At 39.8% G+C, this 22,652-nt stretch overlaps 1 protein-coding gene and 1 pseudogene across 1 annotated transcript in view; one reads left to right on the top strand and one right to left on the bottom strand.

Annotated features, from left to right (window-relative positions):
- The window catches only part of OSBPL3 (oxysterol binding protein like 3), a 257,656-nt gene that overhangs the window by 222,133 nt on the left and 12,871 nt on the right, over window positions 1-22,652 (bottom strand). Inside the window, exons 2-5 of the mRNA XM_087860961.1 lie at window positions 16,229-16,370; window positions 15,940-16,149; window positions 11,515-11,632; window positions 7,962-8,022 (exon numbers count right to left, since the gene is read on the bottom strand). The gene's annotated coding sequence lies outside the window, so the exon portion shown is untranslated. The remainder of the gene's footprint in view (window positions 1-7,961; window positions 8,023-11,514; window positions 11,633-15,939; window positions 16,150-16,228; window positions 16,371-22,652) is intronic.
- On the top strand, window positions 647-14,157 carry LOC123788675 (histone H3.3A-like; annotated as a pseudogene).

Raw genomic sequence — 22,652 nt, 5'->3', positions numbered from 1 at the left:
ACCTTCCCCTAGGAACTCAGCTACCTCGATGTTAATACTTTGCTAAGGGCAAAAGGCAATCTTAGCCTGACACCCCAGGATCCTGTTAAGTCTACTTTAACATATAAAACTTCCTTTGGAAGCTCCCTTTTTCTTTATCTGCCCCCCTCCCCAAGATACATGTTAGGAATCATCTTCTAAGCATATGGGCCACTGATATACACCTGAAGGGTCTCATGACTGAGAGTTTACTAAACAATAATAAATGATCTTTTCCAACAATAGCTAGACCCCTCAGGGTCCTACAAACCTTGTTTCCAAAATACCTTGGAAATTTGTTCTGTCCCTAACCCCCTCCCAACATGAAAGTATATAATGGGCCACCCCTCATGACCCAGTACAGCTCTTTCTGCCCACGGGTCCTGTTCCAGTGCTTTAATAAAACCACCTTTTTGCACCAAAGACATCTTAAGAATTCTTTCTTGGCTGTTGGCTTCAAACCCTAACATCTTTCCTACATCACTGACCTCATGTAACTTCTATTTGTAGCAGAACAAAGCAAACAATAAACAAATATGTTAACATATAACCTAATGTGAGGAGGTGATGGGGGCTAAGAAGAGAAATAAAACAGGGCAGTGGGGAGGGGTGTGTCATCTTAGATAGTATGACAAGGGAGGCCTCCCTCAAGAGGCCGCCTGAGAGCCAAGCCCCGAAGGGGAAAAAGGATTCTGAGCAGGAGTGGCCAGTGAAAGGCCCCATAGTGGCTCCTGGAGCTGCTGGGACCACTATGACTGGAGTGAGGTGAGTGGATGAAAGAGCCCTGAGAGCTATAGTGGAAGAGATCACAGGAGCAAGGCCAAATAGGGCGTGGGTGGTGTCTCATGGTGAGACACTTGGGATGTTGTCTTCAGTGAAACGGAAGCCATTGGAACGTTTTGAAGAGGGGAGAGAGCGACCTGATCTGATTTACTTTGTTATATCAGTTTTCTGGAAACAGTTTCCTTTGTTTGCCATGCAAAGAATGGCTCACACTTTGTGGGCAGGGTCAGGGCAGGACAGCCGGTACCAGGGGTAAGATAGTGGTGACACATCTTGTGGAGGTATGAGAGTGGAAATGGTGTAGGAAACACAGGCAGAAGGAAATGTAAGTAAAATTAAATTTCCTTATAACCTGCAGCCCACTGACAAATACTTAAGGTGGGCAGAGTATAATGTTCCTCCTGGAAACTCCCAACTGTCCTAATGTTAACGCCTTGCTAGAGGGAAAGAGAACCTTAGTTTGACAATAGCCAGGCCCCAGTATCCTGTGAGTCTTCTTTAGCATATGAAAATCCTTTTGGAATTTCCCTTATCTTTACTTCCCCCAACCCCAAAGGATATAATCAGTTGTTCCTCACAATCTGGGACAGCAGCTCTTTCTGCCCATGAGTCCTGCCTGCATGCTTTAATAAAACCAAAGATGTCTCAAGAATTCTTTCTTGGCTGCGGCTCCAGACCCCAACAACACTACTCCCAAAAAACATACCAGAGATGGTGAGCAATTATCTGTTTTGAAGCTGAAGCCTATAGGAGTTGCTGTTGGGTTGGATTGGATTTGGTGATGGAATATGGGAGAAAAGAGTGTAGAACGACTCTACAGTGTTTGACATGAGCAACTCGGTGAATGTAGATGCTTTTTATGGAAATGGGTAAGACTTGAGGAGGAGCAAGGTTTGAAGGGAAAGGTAAGAGTTAGTTATTGATAGGCTAATAGGCTAAACTTGAGACAACTGTTAGACGACAAAGTGGAGATGTCAAACAGGCAGCTAGATATGGAGGCTGGGGCTAAGGGAGACATCAGCGATGAGATATTAATTTGGGAATCATAGTGTATAGATGGTATGCAAAGCCACTGGACTGGATGAGATGATGTACAGAGTGGGCTTGGCTAGAAAAGATATCCATGGCCCAGCACTCCACAGTGAGGGATCATGAAGGTGAGGAGGAGTCAGCCAAGACTGAGGAGAGGCCAAGGAGGTCAGAGGAAAGTCAGGAGTGTGCAATCCAGAGAGGAGAGGATTTCAGCAGGAAGTAGAGTGACCAACCCTGGCAATTACAATCAAGATCAATGAGGACCATGAGTCAACCGAACATTGGATTTGGCAATGTGAGGGAAAAGAGTTTTTCAGGGTACATAGCAGGAATAAAACCTGATGGGAAGGAAAATGGGAGGAGAGAAAGTAGAGACAGTGAGTATAATCAACTCTTGAATTCTCCTCTGAATATAAGCAGGGCAATCAGACAGAAACTGGAGGTGATCTGGGGCCAAGGGTGGACTTTTTTTAAAATGGGAGATATTGTTGCATGTTGTTTGCTGATAGGAATGATTCAGTAGAACAGAAAAAAAGTGATGATGCAAGAGTCCAAATGAATCCCGAAACAAATAACCCAGTTACTCAAAGCTTTTGGATTCCAGGTTGTATGCTCCCTTCCTTCCTCATCTGCTTCACTAACACCTGGGCTGTAAATTGGTAAGGGTCCCAGATCTAGAGCAGGTGGATGACAACAGGAGGTAATACATGTACTTGGATGTTTAAATTCCTCTTGTAAATTATTACCTCATTATATCTTGACATTTAACAACAGGGTTTTACATTTATGTTTACATTCTTCAATCTATTTGTTTTAAAAAATCTCTTTAAACAAGGAGAAAAAGTGAATTGGACCGGTGTGGGGTGGATAACTCAGGTTTCAATAGCGACACCTAGTGGCAGTAAGTAGCACTAGCTGAAAAGAATTGAATTTCTCACAGCCAGTTTTCCCTTTTCTTCTTCCTCAGGGTAGTAGTAACTGAGACTGACCTTTGTATTAAATAAACATCCCTAAAGTTTCTTGAAGTGGTCCGAGGAGGGAAATCTCCAGAAAAGGGAAAAATCAACTTGCCTGGTGGATAGGATGGGCGTCCAGAGTCATAATTTAATTTGAGTAACAAGGACAAACTATTCATCTTCTGAGTTTAAATGCTCTTTGAGTTATTTGGGGGGTTGGGTTCTCCCCGACCTGAATTTTCTGAGGAGTGGTTTGGGCTATTACATACAAATCTTTTGCTGAATAAACTGAAGGGAGGGTTGGAGTAGACTCCGGTCAACAGATGAAGGTCTCACCTTTGAACTATGGTGTAAGGGCAGTAGCAGGTGTTCACTTCCAATGAATTTTGGTTGACTCTTAATTTATAGCTTCTCGCAAGACCCGTAGAGGAGGGCTACAGTCAATTTTATTTTATTTTTTCAAGGATATATTTATTTATCTGAGAGAGCATGGACACATGAGTGGGGCGGGGAGCGGGCAAAGGGAGAGAGAGAATCTTAAGCAGGCTCCATGCCCAGTATGGAGCTTGATTGGGGGATCAATCCCAGGATCCTGAGATCATGACCTGAACCAAAATCAAGATTTGGTTGCTTAACTGACTGAGCCACGCAGGCGCCCTGCCCCAGTCAATGTTAAAGGCAGCTTTATATTTCATCTTTTTTGCCAATAGCTTGATGCTGCCGAATGTCTTCAAGAATCTACAATTCCCCAGATACGAGAGCTCATGCAATTTCATTAGAGTCACAGGCACATCAAATTCTCAGTCTTTATTTTAAATAATGAAAAGAATAAACTGTGCAAATAGATGAAAACATCCAAAATGATAAAGGGAGAAACTCACACAGCTGAAAAAATGTTTCCACCCTGAAGTATTTACCATATAATATCATAAAAGATCATGACACATATGGGAATATTATAGGGATTAGGAGAGAAATAAAATTCATTTGGATTCTGAGGCAAAAAAAACCAAAAACAAAACCAAGAGGCAAAGCGCTGGTAACTGTAGATTTGCAGTCATTTGGTTTTCAAATACTTTGTGAAAATAGATTTCTTCCCATCCTATTCCAGCCTGGTATGTATTTTCTTATTAGCTTAGTTCTTGACACTTTGAATGTGTAAGGAAAAATTTGTGTTTGGTTGGAAATTATACATTGTTTATACTCTAGAGGACACCCCTCTGGATGTTATGTGATTCCAGTGACATGGAAGCCATTTTGTAACTTTGTAAATTGTAGTTTACTGAGAGCAACGCAGAATAATTCCTGTGTATAGACATGCAAATTCCATCCCCTCTGATAGAGGTTCAATTGACTTCCTTCTCCTACAGCAAAAGGGGTCAGTTTTGCCTCTATTTGTACATTCAATTCAATATTCCTGCTCTTTAAATATTTCATTTTTTCAGCTTCTCCTTTAAACTGGTTGTGAGACTCTTCCCAATTTCATGAGTAAAATAACACATTTTTACATTATATCTGTATTTATGTCATGATGCTATCTACCCTACTTTGAAAATATCATTTTTGAAGTTATCAAATTATTTTGAAAATAATCCTTTAAAATTATCATTGTTTCTGTCTTACTTTTTCTGAAAGTTCTTACATTACTTCTATTTTATATTGCCTTACGATACTTTATATGGTTTTGAAGTTGCCTTAAACTCTTTCCGAAATAAGTTAGGGTATAAATGAATGAAGAGTAAGTGCTTAACAATCAAAATTTTTGTTTATTTGATTGTTTTTTTAACAAGCAAAATGTTTAGGGGATCTCTAAAGTTCTTTCTTTGATATTCTATTCATCTGGGAAGAGGAAGTTAAGGGTAAAGCTTTTTATCTCATATGACTTTTTTTATTCTGGTAAAAAATATATATAACATACAATTTGCCATTTTAATCATCTTTTAAGGCATTTGCTTTTTTAAAAGGAGGGTATGATAGTTCCATGAGAAAATACAATTGATCCAGGGGACAGGGATGTCTTAGCCATGTCCTAGATTCAGAATTTGATCCCCCCTGATTTGCCATTAGGATGCTCCACCAGTCCATTTTCACGAGTTGGAACAGAGGGCATCAATACCATGTTGTGGTTGGGTAGAGAGCATGGGTTACCCCACTTCCTACTGTCACTGTTGGAAACCACAAATGCTTGATTTAAATAAATTTTTGAAGACAGAATTCAGCTATGAAATTTCCTGTGATAACCATGCTTCCTGTGACAATAATTGGGGGGGGGGAACCAATCAGAGTAATCAACTTCATGCAGGAAACTTGTCATATATGTTCACTGTTGGTTTTGCTTAAGGAAGTTGGGAAAAAATGAGGGAGGGACTAGCTTGTCATTGGCCAGGGTTTTAATCATCTGTATAACTCAAGACAGAAAAAAAGTCTTAGTGGTTTTAGAAAAGACTGTTTTATGATCTGTCAAAATTGAGGTGTTTTCATTGCCTGGGACAGATCCTTCATCTCTGTTGTCATCATTGTCATCATTATTTATGAAGAAACTCAAGTGTCAGGACACTCTGAGACACAGGATGGACAAAGGATGCTACTATCCCTTTTTGCGTTGGCAAAATACAAGACTGAACATGACCCTGAGGTCATTCGCATTGCTCTGCACCTCTGCCCGAAGGAGCATGTCTTAATTATCCAAACAATCCAGAGCACCAGAACCCTGGGCATGTTAGGCATAGTGGCTGTCCCCACTAGAGGCCACCAAATCTGCCAAGGGGAACAGGCAACTGTTCCAAAAAGGGAAGGTGTCCTGAAGGCTTTCATTGCTTTCTTTGGGACAGAAAATGTGAACTAGAAGCCCTGAGTCATAACTCTGAGACAATGATGGGTGAGATTTTTTTTTTCTTAATAGAAAATTTTTTTAAATATCCAGTACAGTGTTTTAATAGAGACATTCTTCATAGGAAAATTGCAAACATTACAAATACCCTTCTGAAGAAAAAACTCATAGTCTGTGTTCTGGGAAGATACACACAGATGCTGAAAATACTTCCCTTGAGAAAAATAGGTAACAGTGGGTTAAATGTCTGCCTTTGGATCAGCTTATGATCCCAGAGTCCTGGGATGGAGCCCCACATAGAGCTCTCAATGCTGTCTCCTCAGCGGGGGTCTGCTTCTCCCTCTCCCTCTGCCTGCCGCTCTGCCTACTTGTGCTCTCTCTGTCAAATAAATAAATAAAATCTTAAAAAAAAAAAAAGAAGAAGAAGAATTCTATCCCAAAGAAGTAATTTTAAAGATGGGAAAGTTTATGCACTAAGATGTTCTATGCATAGCCATCCATATTAATGAAAGAGAAATTAACATAGCCTAAGTGAAAAAGAACATTTGCTTGTTCAAGAAAATACTAAAGGGGTCCTGGAACCGAGCCCCATGTTGGGCTCTCTGCTCAGCAGGGGGCCTGCTTCTATCTTGCCTGCTTGTGCTCTCTCTCTCTGTCAAACAAATAAAATCTTAAAAAAAATTTTTTTTCAATTATATAAAATGTCATAGAAAGTACTTATTATAAAACAAGTGAAAAGGATATAGAATTATAAATGGAATATGATTAAAATTATTTTAAGAACATGTATTGAAAAATAACAAGGGAATTCAATTAAATATTAATGGGAGTTCTTTTTGTTAGAAATTTAAGTGATTTTTTTTCTTTCTTTTACTTTTATTTTCCTATTTTCTTTGTGATAAAAATAAATACTATTTTTAAAACTAACATCCCAGGGTGCCTGTCTGGCTCAGTTGGAAGAGCATGTGACTCTTGATCACCGGGTGACTTTGAGCCCCATGTTGGATATAGAGATTACTTAAATAAAAATAAAACTTTTAAAAAATTTAAAAACTAACATCTTTTTTTAAAAAAGATTTTATTTATTTGAGAGAGAATGAGTGAGAGAGAGTGCGCAAGCAGGGATGGGAAGCAGAAGCAGAGGGAGAAGCAAACTCCCTGCTGAGCAGGGTGACCCATGCAGGACTCAACCCCAGGACCCTGGGATCATGACATGAGCCGAAGGCAGACGCTTAACCAACTGAGACACCCAGGCGCTTCTAAAAACTAACATCTTATCTTTGTTTAGCACTTTCATGTTACAAATGTCTTTCATAAACTGCATATCATACTTTGAAATGCAGTGATCCTACGCGATAAGTAGGGCAGAAAATATTAGTCCCAATTTACAAAAGAAGACACTGAGGCTCAATGATTTGTCCAATATTACAATACATTACATGTCCAAGTTTCTGCCTAATGGATGCGTGAAAAGTAAATAATGTTTTTAAATGTCCGTGAGGGGTCTCTGGGTGGCTCAGTCGGTTAAGGGCTTGACTTCGGCTCAGGTCATGATCACAGGGTTCCTGGATTGGGTCCCCAAGTTGGGCTCTCTGCTCAGTGGGGAGCCTGCTTCTCTCTCTCCCGCTCCCCCTGCTTATGCTCTCCCTCTCTTCAAATAAATAAATAAATAAAATCTTAAAAAAAAAAAAATGCCCGTGAAACCGCATCTCAAATTACAACCATGTCCATGAACTCTTTATAATTAAACCTATGTCCATGAAGCTATTTGGATTGTCATCAAACATGAAATGGAACAATTGTATTAAAAACCATTAATTTCAATGCAAGACTTATGTGAACAACGAGCAACCTCAACAAACAACTCAGCATTGTGGGCTCTTGTGTCTTATTTAATTTTCACAACTTTATATGATGTGTGTAATTATTCCCACTTAAGAGGTAAGGAAGCTGAGGTTAAGACGGTTAAGCAGTTGCCCAAGTTTGTACAGCTAATAATTGGCAGCTGGGATTTGAGGCTAGCTCTTTTGACTCCAAGCTTGGAGGTTATTTTGTTACATGATAGCTGCCCATCGCAGCCATATATCCTCTCCTCTCTTCTTCCAAAATACTAGCATGCGGCTTTCCATTATCCAGGCTTATTGCTGTCTATTGAGGACGATTCCCCTCATCACTGAGGTGGATTCAGCACCCAAGATGGTTCTGGCATTGAGAAAACACAGGCTGAGAAGAGTATGACCAGCATTTCCTGCTGACCTCTTTGCTTGAGGACCTGAACTAATGGCTCCAGGAACTGCTCTAGCCTTTTTCGTCCTACCAAGCCCTTTAGGGGATCTACTCACTATCTCTGTATCATCCATGACCTTCTTCACTGGGAGCCTCACTTGTAGAGCATATCAGGACCTAAAAAAGAATTTTTAATATGTTTTAATTATTTAAAAAATTACTAAGTAGTAACAAATAATAAAGAATAATTGCTAATTACTAATTTATAATCAAATACAGATTTTTAACATTTAATTTAGTTATAAAAAGTAATATTTGTTCATTAAAAGTACAAGCCAAATGTATAAAACCAAATATTAATCCTCTCCAACTTTTCTCCATTCTTCACACCTGAGGTAACTGAAGTTAATAGTTGATGTAGAATCTTATAATTATGCACAAATATGTATAGGTTACTTTGTGGTTTGATGTTTACAAATATAGGATCATAGTGTACATATTGATCAGCAATTTGTTTTTTTTTCACTCAACAATATTTCATATATATATATATAATATATATATATATATATATAATATATATATATCTACAGGTCAATGGATATATTTGTTTGGATATAAGTTTAGTTGCTATAACAAAGGGATTACAAATTACAGAAACTTAAATGAAAAAAGTTTATCTAGTCAACCTAACTGGGCTAACACAGCTATTATAACTATGCTCCGTGAGGTAAAGGTAAACATACTTGAAATGTATGGAAAGATAAAAATCCTCAGCAGAGATATAGAAGCCATGTAAACTTCAGAACTAAAAAAATATAGTATTGGAAATTAAAAATTGACTGGATATGCTTAATGTCAGGATGGAGAAAAGAACCAGTGAACTTGAAAGTACATCAATAGAAATTATCTACTTTAAAGAGCAGAGGAAAAAAAGAAGACTGAAAAAAAATCAAATAGATTCAGAAACCTGTGAAAAGGTTAAGCACATGCTTCATTGAAGTCCCAGAAAAAGAGGTGAAAAATTTGGCTTAGACAAAAATATTGAAGGAAAAAGATGGCTAAAAACTTCTTAGAATTGCTGAAAGACATATATTTAGAGATTCAATAAGCTCGGCCATCCCCAAACAGGATAAATTAACATACAACCATTCCTAGCCACTTCATATCAAATTGCTGTAAAAAAGAAAAAAAGAAAAAAAAAAAACCACCTTAAAAGCAGCTAGAGAAAAAGGACACATTATATACGGGGGAATCACTGTGGAATTCTCCTCAGAAAGCCATGAAGTTTTTACTCATCAGAAGCCACAGACAATGGAGGAACATATTTAAAGTGATCAAAGAAAAGAATTGTCAACCTAGAATTTTGTAGCCTGAAAAAATTACCTTCCACAGTGAAGGTGAAATAAAAGACATTCTCGAAGAAGGAAAACTAATAGAATTTGTCTCCAGCAGCCCTACTCTAAAAGAAATGTGAAAAGAAGTCCTTCAGGCTGAAGAGAACGGATCCCAGAAGGAAATCTGTGTCTTCAGGAGTGAAAAGAGCAACAGAAATGGTAACTATTTGTTCATATAAATATGAAATATATATAAACATAAAAGATTATTTTTTTCTTGAGTTCTTTAGAATATGTGTGACTGTTGAAAGCAAAAATTATAACATTATCTGGCGGGGTTTTCAATATATATGCATGTATTATAAATGACAACTATAACATAAAGGTTCGTGAGAGGAGAGTTAAAGGAAGTATATATACATAGGAAGCATATATATACATATATATATATTAATAAGGCTTCTATATTTTACTTAGACTGGTAAATATTAACTCTAAATTGTATAAGTTTAAAAATGTACACATAATTCTAGAGCAATTATTAAAGGGTAAAAATATGAACAGATATAGTAAAAAAGCCAATAGATAAATTAAAATGGAATAAAAAAATGTTTCTAATAATCCAAAAGAAGGCAGAAAAGAGGAACAGAGAAATGAAAAACATGTCAATAATTACATTAAATATAAATGGCCTGAACATACTAATTAAAAGATAGACATTGTCAGATTGAATAAACAACAAGACCCAACTATATGCTATTTATGAAGAACCTATTTTAAATATGACACATACATAGGTTAAAAGTAAAGGACGCATAAAGATATACCATGCAAACACTAATCAAAAGAAAGCTTGAGAACTTACACCATTATCAGACAAAGTAAATTTCAGAACAAGGGATACTACCAAGGACAGGAGTGATATTATACAATGATATAAGATTAATTCACCAAGACAACATAACAATCATAACTGTGTATGTACCTAATTAGGGCTTTAAATTGCAAGAAGCAAGAGTTGATGGAATTACCAGGAGAGAGAACACTTTCCCCCAACCCTAACAAAATACACACTCTTTTCGAGGGCACAAGAAACATTCACCAAGATAAACCATTTTCTGGGCCAGAAAACAGATCTTAACACATTTAAAAGAATTGAAATCATACCAAGTGTGCTCTCTGACCATAATGGAATTCAACGAGAAATCAATAACAGAAAGATGTTTGGAAATCCAAAAACCTATAAATGAAAATGTAATAAATATCACCTGAGTATTTTCCCATGTTTTAGCAAAGCAAATCCCCATGTAGGAGAATGTTTGTTTCCTAGGGAGAACTTCTTTCTTCAAAGGTGATTTGGAGGACAAATGAGACTCAGGAATGACCTCTGGTACAAATACCTTAGAAGAGGGAGTATATGAATAGAAATAGCATGGGGTCTGGGACTGTCTGTGTGACATTAAGGAAAACACTCCAGCTCTGTCTCACTTCCCTGTGGCAGAGTCACTACTGAAGACTCTCGAATCTGAATACTGGGCTTCCAATCCTGACGCCATCACTCATGCGTGATCTTGGACAAATTAATTGACTTCCCTGTGCTTCAGTTTCATCACTCGTGTAATAACAACAACAACAACAACAACAGATATATATTATTTTATTAATTTATATTATTTTTATTATTAATATATATTAATATAATAAATAATATAATATAATATATAATAATAATAACTATCATTATTATTCAGGTCATTATATGTCGTGGTTTGTCTGGGATAGTCCTGGCTTATGTTTGTTATTTGGTTATAATTAGTAAGAGTGTCCTGATTTTGGTGATAAATTGTATGCTCACTCTAATAATAGTACCTATGTATTACAGGGTTGTTGAGAGGATTGAGTTTGTCATTGTGCATAGTGTTTTAGAATGAAGCAGGCAGTCAGGCTCATATCCACCCTTTCGGTATATTTGATTGCCTGCTGTGGTCCAGGCGCTTTCCTAGACGCTAGGCTATGGTGCAGACACCACACTCAGAGTCGGGGGCCTGGCATAGTGATTAAGTGCACAGACTCTCATGCTAGACTACCTGAGTATGAATTCTGGCCCTGCCCTCTGCTGTGTGACTTTGAGCAAGTAATTTTAGTTTACACTTGTCATGTGAGTTGTTATGAAGATTGAATGGGTTAATATTTGAAGACCACTTAGATCAATACCTGGTACATAGTAAGTGCCATATAAATACTTGTTAAATAGAACTTTTATTCCCAATGTTAGGAAGATTAAATGCATTGGTATATGTAATGTTTATATGTATTTGTACTGGATATTTACCTCTCATTACTAAAGTTGTCCATTCTGGTATTTTTCTCGAAACAAAGGAAATCTGCAAAGATGAATTGATGGCTCCTCCACTTCTAGAGACAGTAGACGTCCAGGAACATTTTTTTTCCTTAAAAAAACATAGTCCTGTTATATTCTCACAACAACCGTAGTATTATTAATATGATTCTTATAAGGAGACAGGCTCAAAGACTTGCCAAGGTCAGAGAGCATTGTGTCTTTTTGATCAAGTCTTCAGTGAGTGTTGGATTTCAGTGCATTTCCAGAGGACAGCAAGCAAGCTTCTTTGCTGAACAAGGCCAGAACAAGTTCAAGTAACACATTATTAAAACCAACATGAAGAAACCAGATTGTTCCATTATCGGAGATAGAAAAGCTGTAATAATGAAACCTTAATTCAAACACAGGCGGTCTAGCTCCAGAGACCATAGACAGAAAATTGCTGCAATAGAAAGAGAAGAGATCCTGAAGTTGCTGAGTGCTATAATACACTAGCTGGCCCTTCCCCGTCATGGGATGGGGCAACACCTCCTCCAAAGAGTGTCACCTGCAGCCCAACTATATCTGCCACAGGTGAGGGACCCTTCCCACCCCACCAACCCTGAGCCTTTGACGGATTTCACCCATCACGGTTCCCAACATCCATACTCCCAGGGAGCGCTTTATTTTCTGCTAAGAGACTCCAAACAATTCCAATGGCTAATGCATGTGGGTCTAATTCAGGCTTTGCCGGCTGTAACCTGACTACAGTGACATTTATATGCCGTAATATACGCAACCAATGCACTCAGCAATGCTCCCTCCTCACCCCCAGCCTCTCGGAATGTGCAAAATGTGCGTGTTAAGTAGCATAATCCTTTTTACTTGGAGTGCCTTTTCCCCCCCAGAGCCTTGCAAGTGCTCTCCATTAATGGCCTATTTTTAAGGATCTCCTTGAGACCAGAGATGGCACCCGGGCCTTCAATCTAATAGCATCAGAGACTGTCCCCGTTACAAACATTTCTAATATGCTCAGAAAGAGGCCCTGAAAAATGGACTATCTTTACCCTTGGCTTTTCAGGTGCCCTAGGGAAGTCCTGATTTAGAAGATGCCCCTCTCGCTTAAGCTGAAGCTGCTCCTGCTGATGGCACATCTGACTGCGAGCTGGTGTCTAATATCCCCGAAGCAGGCCGTCAGCCTTTGACCCGTGTCCCAGCCTCCGCTGGGTAAATGTACGCTGTTTCATGGATCTAAAAGGAGAGGAATAAAGAGCATGGACTAAAAATTTCAGAATGGTAAAAAAGAGGAAGAATCAGACATTTTTCTCTTCAAATATTAATCGTTTTAAATGTGCAATTTTAAGGATGCATTGACTCTGCTTGGCAGACCTTGCAAGGAAAACTTCCTTTCCTTTCCTCATTTCTCTTCCTGCACTCCCTTCCAGCTATTAGCTCAAGCCAGAGGTGAAGCCCCATTGAGTGAAACTGCTAGAAATCCTATGATTCACTCAGTGGGTGGTTCTGAATTAATTGTTAATCTGGTGGTGGGTGTTACTTTTTCTACCAGGCTGTGCTAACTCTTGAGATGCTAGGCAAAAGCACTTGTGAGAGAAAGCAAAGGAGAAAAGGATGAAGAATCTGAGATGTGCTTTCTCCCCGGGAGCCCTTTCTGTCTTCGCGCGGTGGGGAACAGCAGCATCATCCACAACCCATTTATAATTAGTGGTAGTGAAACCAGGAGCTTTAGGGAATATCAGTCCTGAGCAAAGGCAAGAGTGGCAATTTTTTTTTTTTTTTTAAGATTTCATTTATTTATTTGACAGAGAGAGACACAGACAGCGAGAGAGGGAACACAAGCAGGGAGAGTGGGAGAGGAAGAAGCAGGCTCCCAGCAGAGCAGGGAGCCTGATGCGGGGCTCGATCCCAGCACCCTGGGATCCCGCCCCGAGCTGAAGGCAGACGCTTAACGACTGAGCCACCCAGGCACCCCAAGAGTGGCAAATCTTGATGCATTTTGCAAAAACCACCTGATTTTAAAAAGTGGAAATACAGAGTGTCATATGTTAGTTGCTAAACTCATATGGCTCTCTACTTAAGGTGATTTTTGAAAGTAAATGTTATGCTTTCATTGTGTTCACAGCCGTTGCCGCGCCCCTGCCTTAGCTCACTAACTCCAGCACCGCTCTAGCTCGCCCAGCTCCAGCGGAAGGCGAAGGCAGGTAAGTGAGAAGGTCTCTGCACCACGCTCATAAGGAGCAGACGGCGGGAAAACCAACCGGTCGTAAAGCACCAAGGAAGCAACTGGCTACAAAAGCCGCCCGCAAGAGTGCGCCCTCTACTGGAGGGGTGAAGAAACCTCATCGTTACAGGCCTGGGTACTGTAGCACTCCGTGAAGTTAGACGTTAGCAGAAGTCCGCAGAACTTCTGATCCGCAAACTTCCTTTCCAGCGTCTGGTGCAAGAAATTGCTCAGGACTTCAAAACAGATCTGCTCTTCCAGAGGGCAGCTATTGGTGCTTGGCAGGGGGCAAGCGAGGCCTATCTGGTGGGCCTCTTTGAAGACAGCAACTTGTGTGCTATCCGTGTGCCAAACATGTCACAGTTATGGCAAGAGACATCCAGCTAGCGTGCCACATACGTGTAGAACATGCTTAAGAATCCACTATGATGACGGGGCGCCTGGGTGGCTTGGTCGTTAAGCGTCTGCCTTTGGCTCAGGGCGTGATCCCAGAGTCCTGGGATTGAGCCCCACATCGGGCTCCCCTGCTAGGAGCCTGCTTGTCTCCCACTCCCCCTGCTTGTGTTCCCTCTCTCGCTGGCTATCTCTCTCTCTCTCTCTCTCTCTCTCTCTGTGTGTTAAATAAATAAATAAATAAGTAAATAAATAAATAAAATCTTAAAAAAAAAAAGAATCCACTATGATGAAAAACATTTCATTCTTTAAAAAAGGAAAAAAATTCTCTTCTTCCTGTTATTGGTAGTTCTGAATGTTAGATACCCCCCTCCCCCGGGGTCAAAAGGTACCTACCTAAGTATATGATTGCAAATGGAAAAATAGGGGACAGAAATCCGGTATTGGCAGTTTTTCCATTTTCATTTGTGTGTGAATTTTTAATATAAATGAGGGAATATTTTAAAGCATTAATGCAGGTCAAAATGTTTCAGTGAACACATTTCAGCAATTTAACTTTATAACAATTATAGATAAGCCTGCTAAATTTTTCTGGACAATGCCAGCATTTGGATTTTTTTTTAACAAGTAAATTTCTTATTGATGGCAACTAAATTGGTGTTTGTAGCATTTTTATCATACAGTAGATCTATCCATTTGTCATACTTTTCTGAGTTGTCCTACATGCAAGTACATGTTTTTAATGTTGTCTGTCTTCTGTGCTATAAGTTTGCTTTTAAAATACATTAAACTAGGGGCGCCTGGGTGGCACAGCGGTTAAGCATCTGCCTTCGGCTCAGGGCGTGATCCCGGCGATCTGGGATCGAGCCCCACATCAGCTCTTCCGCTATGAGCCTGCTTCTTCCTCTCCCACTCCCCCTGCTTGTGTTCCCTCTCTCTCTGGCTATCTCTATCTCTGTCGAATAAATAAATAAAATCTTTAAAAATAAAATAAAATAAAATAAAATACATTAAACTATATAAAAAGGTAAATGTTATAATGTTATAAGGGAAAATTGCCTTTAAATTTAAAAAGAATATATATCATATATATCATATATATTTACATTGATTGATTGATTGATTGATTGATAGGAGTGACCTTTTATTTGGGAAATTGCCAGAACCACAACATGTTACTGGTCTACAGCATGCTGATTAATGCCTGCTCAATGAGAGAAATTCAAGGGTGAGGTATTCAGTGTTGTCAGTGAACTCACCACATTGGGCTCGAGGATTTTCCCCAGGGCATTAAGTTCTTACTGTCACCTAATGTAGCCACCAAGGAGAAACTTGTACTATCTCTGTGCTTCTTCACCAGGGGTGGAGAGGACACAGTCAGAGTACAGGTTTCCCCAGCTATCTGAAACTAGAATGTTCTTATGAAGCCTTCTGAAAGCAGGAATGGCATAAATTGAAGAAGATATTACCATTAATTTATATGGTAAATTTACTGAGCATCCCCAGACCAAAAACATAACCTCTCTTCGGCTTTTCTGATACCTGAGGACACATCTTGCTAACAGATGCACAAAATAAATCAAGATAAAGCACAGATGCTCACAGGCACAGTTCAGAGCTAGGCAGCTTGCAGAGACGTGGCTCCCAGGGAAGGAGGATGGCGGGCCACTCTCGCTGCTTGGGGCATGCTGCCACTACAACCTCGCCGCAAAACAAATGCCGAATGCTATTTTCACTTTTTGCCTTTTTCCCTAAAAGCAAAAATCCTTTCCAATTCTGTTTAGTTAGCAAAAAGCCATACTTACATAGCTCTTTCCTAACAGTGGTGTGCTGTGCAAGGTTCCAACAGCTGGAGATCCCTGCGTTACAGGAGTGGTGGCAGGAGCTCTTCACACAGGTGCTTGAGTGGAGCCAGCAGGTGAACTCAATTGGAGGCCGCCTCTGAGTTCTTTATTAGACTTGTCTTCCTTCTCAGCTCCAGCACCTCCAGTGATGCAATTTGGTTTTCTCCCTTTCTGCAATGAGATCCATGCAATGGGTCACAGGGTATTTACTGAATTTACTGCTCAAATGCAGGCAGATGAGCCCATTTACCTGCTCTGAAAATACTGTGAGTTAAGGGGAACCTGGGTGGTGCAGTCAGTTCAGCATCCAGCTCTTGATTTTGGCTTAGGTCTTGATCTCAGGGTTGTGAGTTTGAGCCCCACAATGGACTCCATGCTGGGTTTGGAGCCTACTTAAAAACAATAACAACAACAATAACAATAACAACTGTGATTTAACATTGTGCTAATAGAACATGTAAGTCTCTGGAGCTTCCTGGCATTCAGAAGCAGAGGAATAAGTCATGCCACACTTAATAATCAGGTTTTTATGATATAGCTCTGTACTGTTTACAACATTATTTTTCGGTGCTTGCTTCGGCAGTACACATATTAAATTCTTTTTACCAGCATCATATTAATTGGCAGGCAGCCCTGTTTGGTGGGGAAGACATGCTTTGGAGTAAAGCAGAGCTATGTTTTGACTCTGGTGCTTCTACTCAGCAACCTGGAACCTCAGGGGCTGAACGCTTTACCCCTCTAACCTCTGTTCCTCATTAGTAAAATGGGTGATGCTACCCAGCTATAAGGAGTGAAAGTGATACCACATTCAACTTCTTAGTAGAGTGCATGGTCTGAGGAACACACTTTGAGAACCAGAGACCTAGTAACTATTCTCATCTTACGTATTTTGTTTTCTTAAACAGGACATAAACCTCCCATTCACACCAATGTGTATTGCTTTTATTATTTTTATGACTACCAGAATTTTAACATTACTTCCTTAACAAAATCTCCTGTCTTTAGTTATTAATGTTTTTTTCTCTGTTATGAATGGAGTTTTTATAAAGTTTATAAATTTTAACTTGATGTAGGAATGCAATTGATTTGTGTGGATTTCTCTTATATTGCGTGACTCACTAGTTTTTCATTTCCTTCATTTTGTTGTTGTGTTTGTTGACTTAACTAAGTTTACAAATAACAGTGTAACAGGTACATGAGGGAGCTCAGGCTGGAAAGTTTACCATCTGGTCCAGGAGTACTTATGTATTTTGGTGATTGGTTCAGCCATACTGGTGTAGATGAGCTCAGGATCAGCCTTACTCTTAAGTAATAAAAAATCCACTGGTCATGTCTAGTGCCAAGTTGCTGATTAAAACTTTATCACGTTTATTAGGAAAAATGCTAAACTTCATTTCATATTAAAGCTTCTCCTCTTCCCCAACTAAGGAAAGAAGGAAAAATCAGTTTCTTTCTTTCCTTGCTGTACCTTCTGCTCCCCTCTTTCCCAGTCACCAGAATGGCTCTGGCAACTCCACAACCAACAGGGTTGGGGGCCGAGGAGGCAACTGATTAGAACCAGAGAAGGTGGAACTTCACAGGCACAGATGTAATCTGGAGCTGTCTTTGATGTTGGCAGCATAGAAGACTGTGAAAAGTAGATAGCTACTGCCTACATTTCTAGGACTGTAACAAATCGGAGCATTTGTTAACAGGGGCTGTGGTTTTGAGGATATAGGTGGCAGGTGGGATTGAATGTGGATATTGCCACCCACTGGGCACAGAGCGTAATGCAGCACTTTCTCAGAGCAAAGTGGTCAACAGTCTATGCTTTTAAAAAAGACCATTTAAAAAAGTGGCTGAGGCAACATGTCTACACCTTTTTAAAATAGTTTGGTAAAAAGATGAAGAGAGAATGCAGAGTAGCTAAAATGTGTGTATGTGTATTTACAGTAATCTTCATTGATCAAACCACATTACCAAGTAATGCAATGCACATAGAAAAAACAAAGAAGAAAACAGAATCCCTCCACCCTATTAAAATTATGGTTAAAAGTTTGGTGTATTTTCTTCTAGCATTTTTCCTGTAACAATATTAATCACTAGGTAGGGGCATCTGGCTGGCCCAGTCAGTGGAGCATGTAACTCTTGACCTTGGGGTTGTGAGTTCAAGCTCCACACTGGGTGGAGATAACAAACAAACAAACAAAAATCCTTAAAAATAATTACTAGGTGACATTCAGCATGCTCATATTATATGCCAAATACTTTCTTTTAAAGATTTTATTTTATTTGAGAGAGAGAAAGACAGCATGACCAGGGGGAGAAGGAGGAGCAGACTCCCCACTGAACAAGGAGCCTGACTCAGGGCTTGATCCCAGCTCCCAGAGATCATGACCTGAGCCAAAGGCAGATGCTTAGCTGACTGAGCCACCCAGGTACCCCATGCCACATACTTTAAGAAATGCTTTCAAAATAGTCTTTCCACAGTGGCGCCTGGGTGGAACAGTTGGTTAAGTGTCTGACTCTTGGTTTCAGCTCAGGTCATGATCTCAGGGTTGTGGGATCGAGCCCCGTGTAGGGCTCTGTATTCAGTAAGGGAGTCTACTTGAGATTCTTCCTCTCCCTCTGTCTCTCGCCCCATGCTCTCTCTCTAAAAAATAAATAAATCTTTAAAAAAACAAAATATTCTCTCAACAGATGAATGAATAAATAAAAAGTACACACACACACTGGAATATTATTCAGCCTTAAAAAGGAAGGAAATTCTGACACATGCTATAACGTGGATGAACCCTGAAAACATTAGGCTAAGTGAAATAAACAGACACCAAAGGACAAACATTGAATGATTCCACTTATTCGAGGCACCTGGAATAGGCAAATTCATAGAGAGAGAAAGTAGAATAGAGGTTGCCAGGGGCTGGGGGAGGGGGAATGGGCAGATTTTGCTTAATGAGTAGAGGTTCTGTTTGGAATGCTAAAAAAAAGCTTTGGAAATGAATAGTGGTGATGGCTGCACACTATTGTGAATGTACTTAATGCCACTCAATTGTACACTTAAAAAGGGCTAAAGGGTAAATTTTATGTTATGCATATTTTACCACAAAAACATGTTCTCTTCTTATAATCCTATGAGTTACACAATAGATGGATTTGGCCCAGGCCATCTAACTACAGAGCCTGGGTTCTTTGCCCGTATTTTTAAAAAGAGAGAACGGTATAAAGAAACCTCCACGTACACATCACCCAGCTTCAACTGTTCCCTGCTTATGGCCAAACTTGTTTTGTCTATTCCCCCACCTATTCCCACCCTACCCCTAGGCTATTTTGATGCAAATCCAGACATCATATCATTTAATCTGCAAATATTTCCTGTATACCTCTAAAAGAATAAATTTTTAAAAACAGCACTGTAGCACCTAAAAAAAACCCCTAACAATTGTTTAATACTGATTATGCTATTATTGTTCACATTTCTCCAATTGCCTTATAAATTAGGACCCAAATAAGACCTACGCATCGCAATTGGTTGAGGTTTCTAAGTCTTCTAACAGTTAAGTTTCCCTCCATCTTTTGTTTTGTTCTTATAAGGTTTTGTTGTTGTTGGTTGGGTGGTTTTGTTCTGTTCTGTTTTGTTTTATGGCGTGTCTCATTTGTACTGTGGAGTTTCCCAGAGTTCGGATTTTGCTAATTGCATCTTACAGACTTGTTGAATGTGCCCTTTGTCCCCCATTTTTCCTATAAACTGGTGGTTGGATCTGGAGGCTTCACCAGTTTTAGGATCTGCTGTTTTGGGAAGAAGTCATAGGTGGTGCTCTATAGTCTCGTCAGGAGGCACAGAGTATCCAGATGTCTAATGCATTTTTGTGATGTTAGCTGTCATTGACAATTACTGTTCAGATCCATTAATTCAAGGAGGATTGGGAAATGATGGTGTTCTGTCTTAATGTAATAGCTGGAATACTTTTATAAAGAAAAAATTTCCTTTATTAACTTTTTGGTTACCAAGGTACAGTTTGTACAAGAAGGTCAGGATGAATATTTGATCATTTCTCTTTATAAAATACTGTGCCAGTTTCCTGGCAATGAGCTCTGTTTATCTCAATATCATTTTGAACTTATGCATTTAAGCATATTTGATGTGTTTCAATCTGTTGTAGTTACTGTGGTAGGCCATGTCCCATGTCTATGTCCTGATCCCAGGAACCTGTGAATATGTTACACTACATGGGAAAGAGAAATTAAAGTAGCAAATGGAATCAAGGTTGCTAACCAGTTGACCTTAAAATAAGGAGATATCCTGGATTACTTGAGTGGGCCCAATGTACTCACAAGGGTCCTTAAAAGTGGAAGAGGGAGGAAGAAAGAGGAGGTCAAGAGTAATGGGATCTGAAGACTCTACCATTGCTAGCGTCGAAGATGGAGGAAGGTGGTCATGAGTCAAGGACTGCAGGCAGTACCCTTGCATTTCTTGGAAAGTCATGCTGGAAAAGACAAGCTGGAAAAGGCAAGGAAACAGATTCCCCCCTGAGGCTTCCAGAAAGAAATGCAGTCCTGCTGACATCTTGATTTTAGCTCGGTGAGACCTGTGTTGGCCTTCTAACCTATAGAACTGCAACTTTGTGTTGTTTCAAGCAGCTAAAGGGTGGTAACTTGTTATAGCAATAATAGAGAACTAGTACAGTTACTATCCTTTTGATGCTCATATTGATTTGTCTTTGGCCAGTGCTATGCTTTTCAAACTGGCTTCCATATCCTTGAGTTTTCTTGCTTTCTGGTATGACAAGATGTTTCCGGCCCACGTACTAGTAAACCCTTGGAGTTTGACTTCTACCTAAACTTATCTTGTTCTCTTGACTGTAACCAGTGATCTTAAATAGGAAAATCCAGCCCTTACAGTTTGTGTCTTCTCTGCAGCACTTGACACTATTCCTTTCCTTTCCAAAAGACTTCTATTGTCCCCTATGACATCACCACAGGATCTTGTTCCATTGCCTTTTTTGGGTCTTGCTTCTTAACTCCCTAAGGCTGTCCTCAGGCCTCATTTCTTCTTTCTCCACACTGGTCCTTACTAATCCCACGCATGCAATAATCCCCCCATGCCAGTGGTTCCTTAACCTGTATTTCTCCCTCATCTCTCCTGGTACCGATACAGGACCTCATTTCCAACTGCTTGTTGTTGATAGCTGTCACCAATACGAACGGCCTGTACCTCAAATTCATGGCAAAACCTTAACTGCTATAGCCCCCCGTCTCTTTTTTATTTCTAATGGTTCTCTCTGACACTCAGATTCAAACTTGGGGTGTTATTTTAAAATCCTCCTTGTCCTGTGACCCTCCTAAAACAAGAAATGTAACTGCCGCTAAATAATTATAGTATTTTCACTTTTGTTTGCCAGAAGAAATAAGAATTTTTAAGGTTTGTTTTGCCCTTGAGCATCAGTTTATGGACACAGACCTCACATGAGAAGGTAAATAATCTCCAGGGGTTGCTTTGCGAGCATGGAACTAGAGCATGGGGGTTGGATGGTTTGAAGAGTTAATGGTGTTCAGCTAGGATGATGTGAGTATATGGATCTTCTCATGGGATTGCAACATTTGAAGTCTTTGCTAAGCCTCCCTCTTCATTGAGAAAGCTTAGGGGGTTCCTACCAATGCTTCTGCAACCTTTCTATGCCCCCATGCCTGACCAAACTTCTTTTGATGTCCTTAGAAATATTAGTATCTTCTGGGCATAAAAAAATCACCAAATTAACTGAGATGGGCATCTACTAAGTTAGGGGTAGATATATCTATAAGTCTGTTTAACACTTGATATAACTTTTAAGAAATATCACTTGAGGGGCACCTGCATGGCTCAGTTATTTAAGTGGCCAACTCTTGATTTCGGCTCAGGTCATGATCTCAGTGTCCTGGGATCAGTCCCTGCCTCAGTCTCCCCACTCAACGGAGTCTGCTCAAGGATTCTACCTCTCTTTCTGCCCCTCCCCCTCCAGCTCTTTATCTCTCAAATAAACAAATAAATCTTAAAGAGAGAGAGAGAGAAATATCACTTGAAAACTGCTATTTGTATGTATGCCATGATGCCAGATGCGGGCCTAGTGGCCTGTGCATCATTGTGGAGCTTAGCGCCCTCTTGTGTTCACTCCAAAACCAAGCACAGAGGCTCTCCAGGATTTGCCAATCATATTTTGAACCGCATCTCTTATTTTATGGGGAGTGTCTGAATTTGGCTATCAGTTTTTAAAAGGACCTGTCACCCTGAGAATCATACGTGCACAGAGCCAGCTCTAGGAAAAACTGAGGATGTAAAATTCTTTAGCTCCTTTATTTTCTCTTTCATCCTATTCTCTCGCTCAACACTTTCTTTTTCCCCCATTTTATTCCCTCCAGAGCTCCCGGATCATATCTGATCCTGTGGCTTATTAAGTCATCCAAGTTTACATATTTTTTATGCTTCCAAGAAATATTTTCATATATTGGGCACCAAACTATGTTGTATAGATGGAACCAAAGACAACTCAGGTGCATCAGATAATGAAGAGCACGGGGGAGGATGGGGGATGAGGAAGAGGGGAGCTGCGAGGCAGTTCTACTTTTTTGTGACCCCCAAATAATGCCCTGTGTTCTGAAAGAGTCTAGAAAATGACTAAACATAGGTGGGTGGAATGACCTGTCAGCCATGGGCTTTA

The sequence above is a fragment of the Ursus americanus genome, chromosome 3 (assembly GCF_024610735.1).
Source record: "Ursus americanus isolate L20-20 chromosome 3, mUrsAme1.1.p, whole genome shotgun sequence".
In the NCBI taxonomy this organism is placed as follows: domain Eukaryota; kingdom Metazoa; phylum Chordata; class Mammalia; order Carnivora; family Ursidae; genus Ursus; species Ursus americanus.
This window is presented reverse-complemented; position numbering and strand designations above follow the sequence as displayed.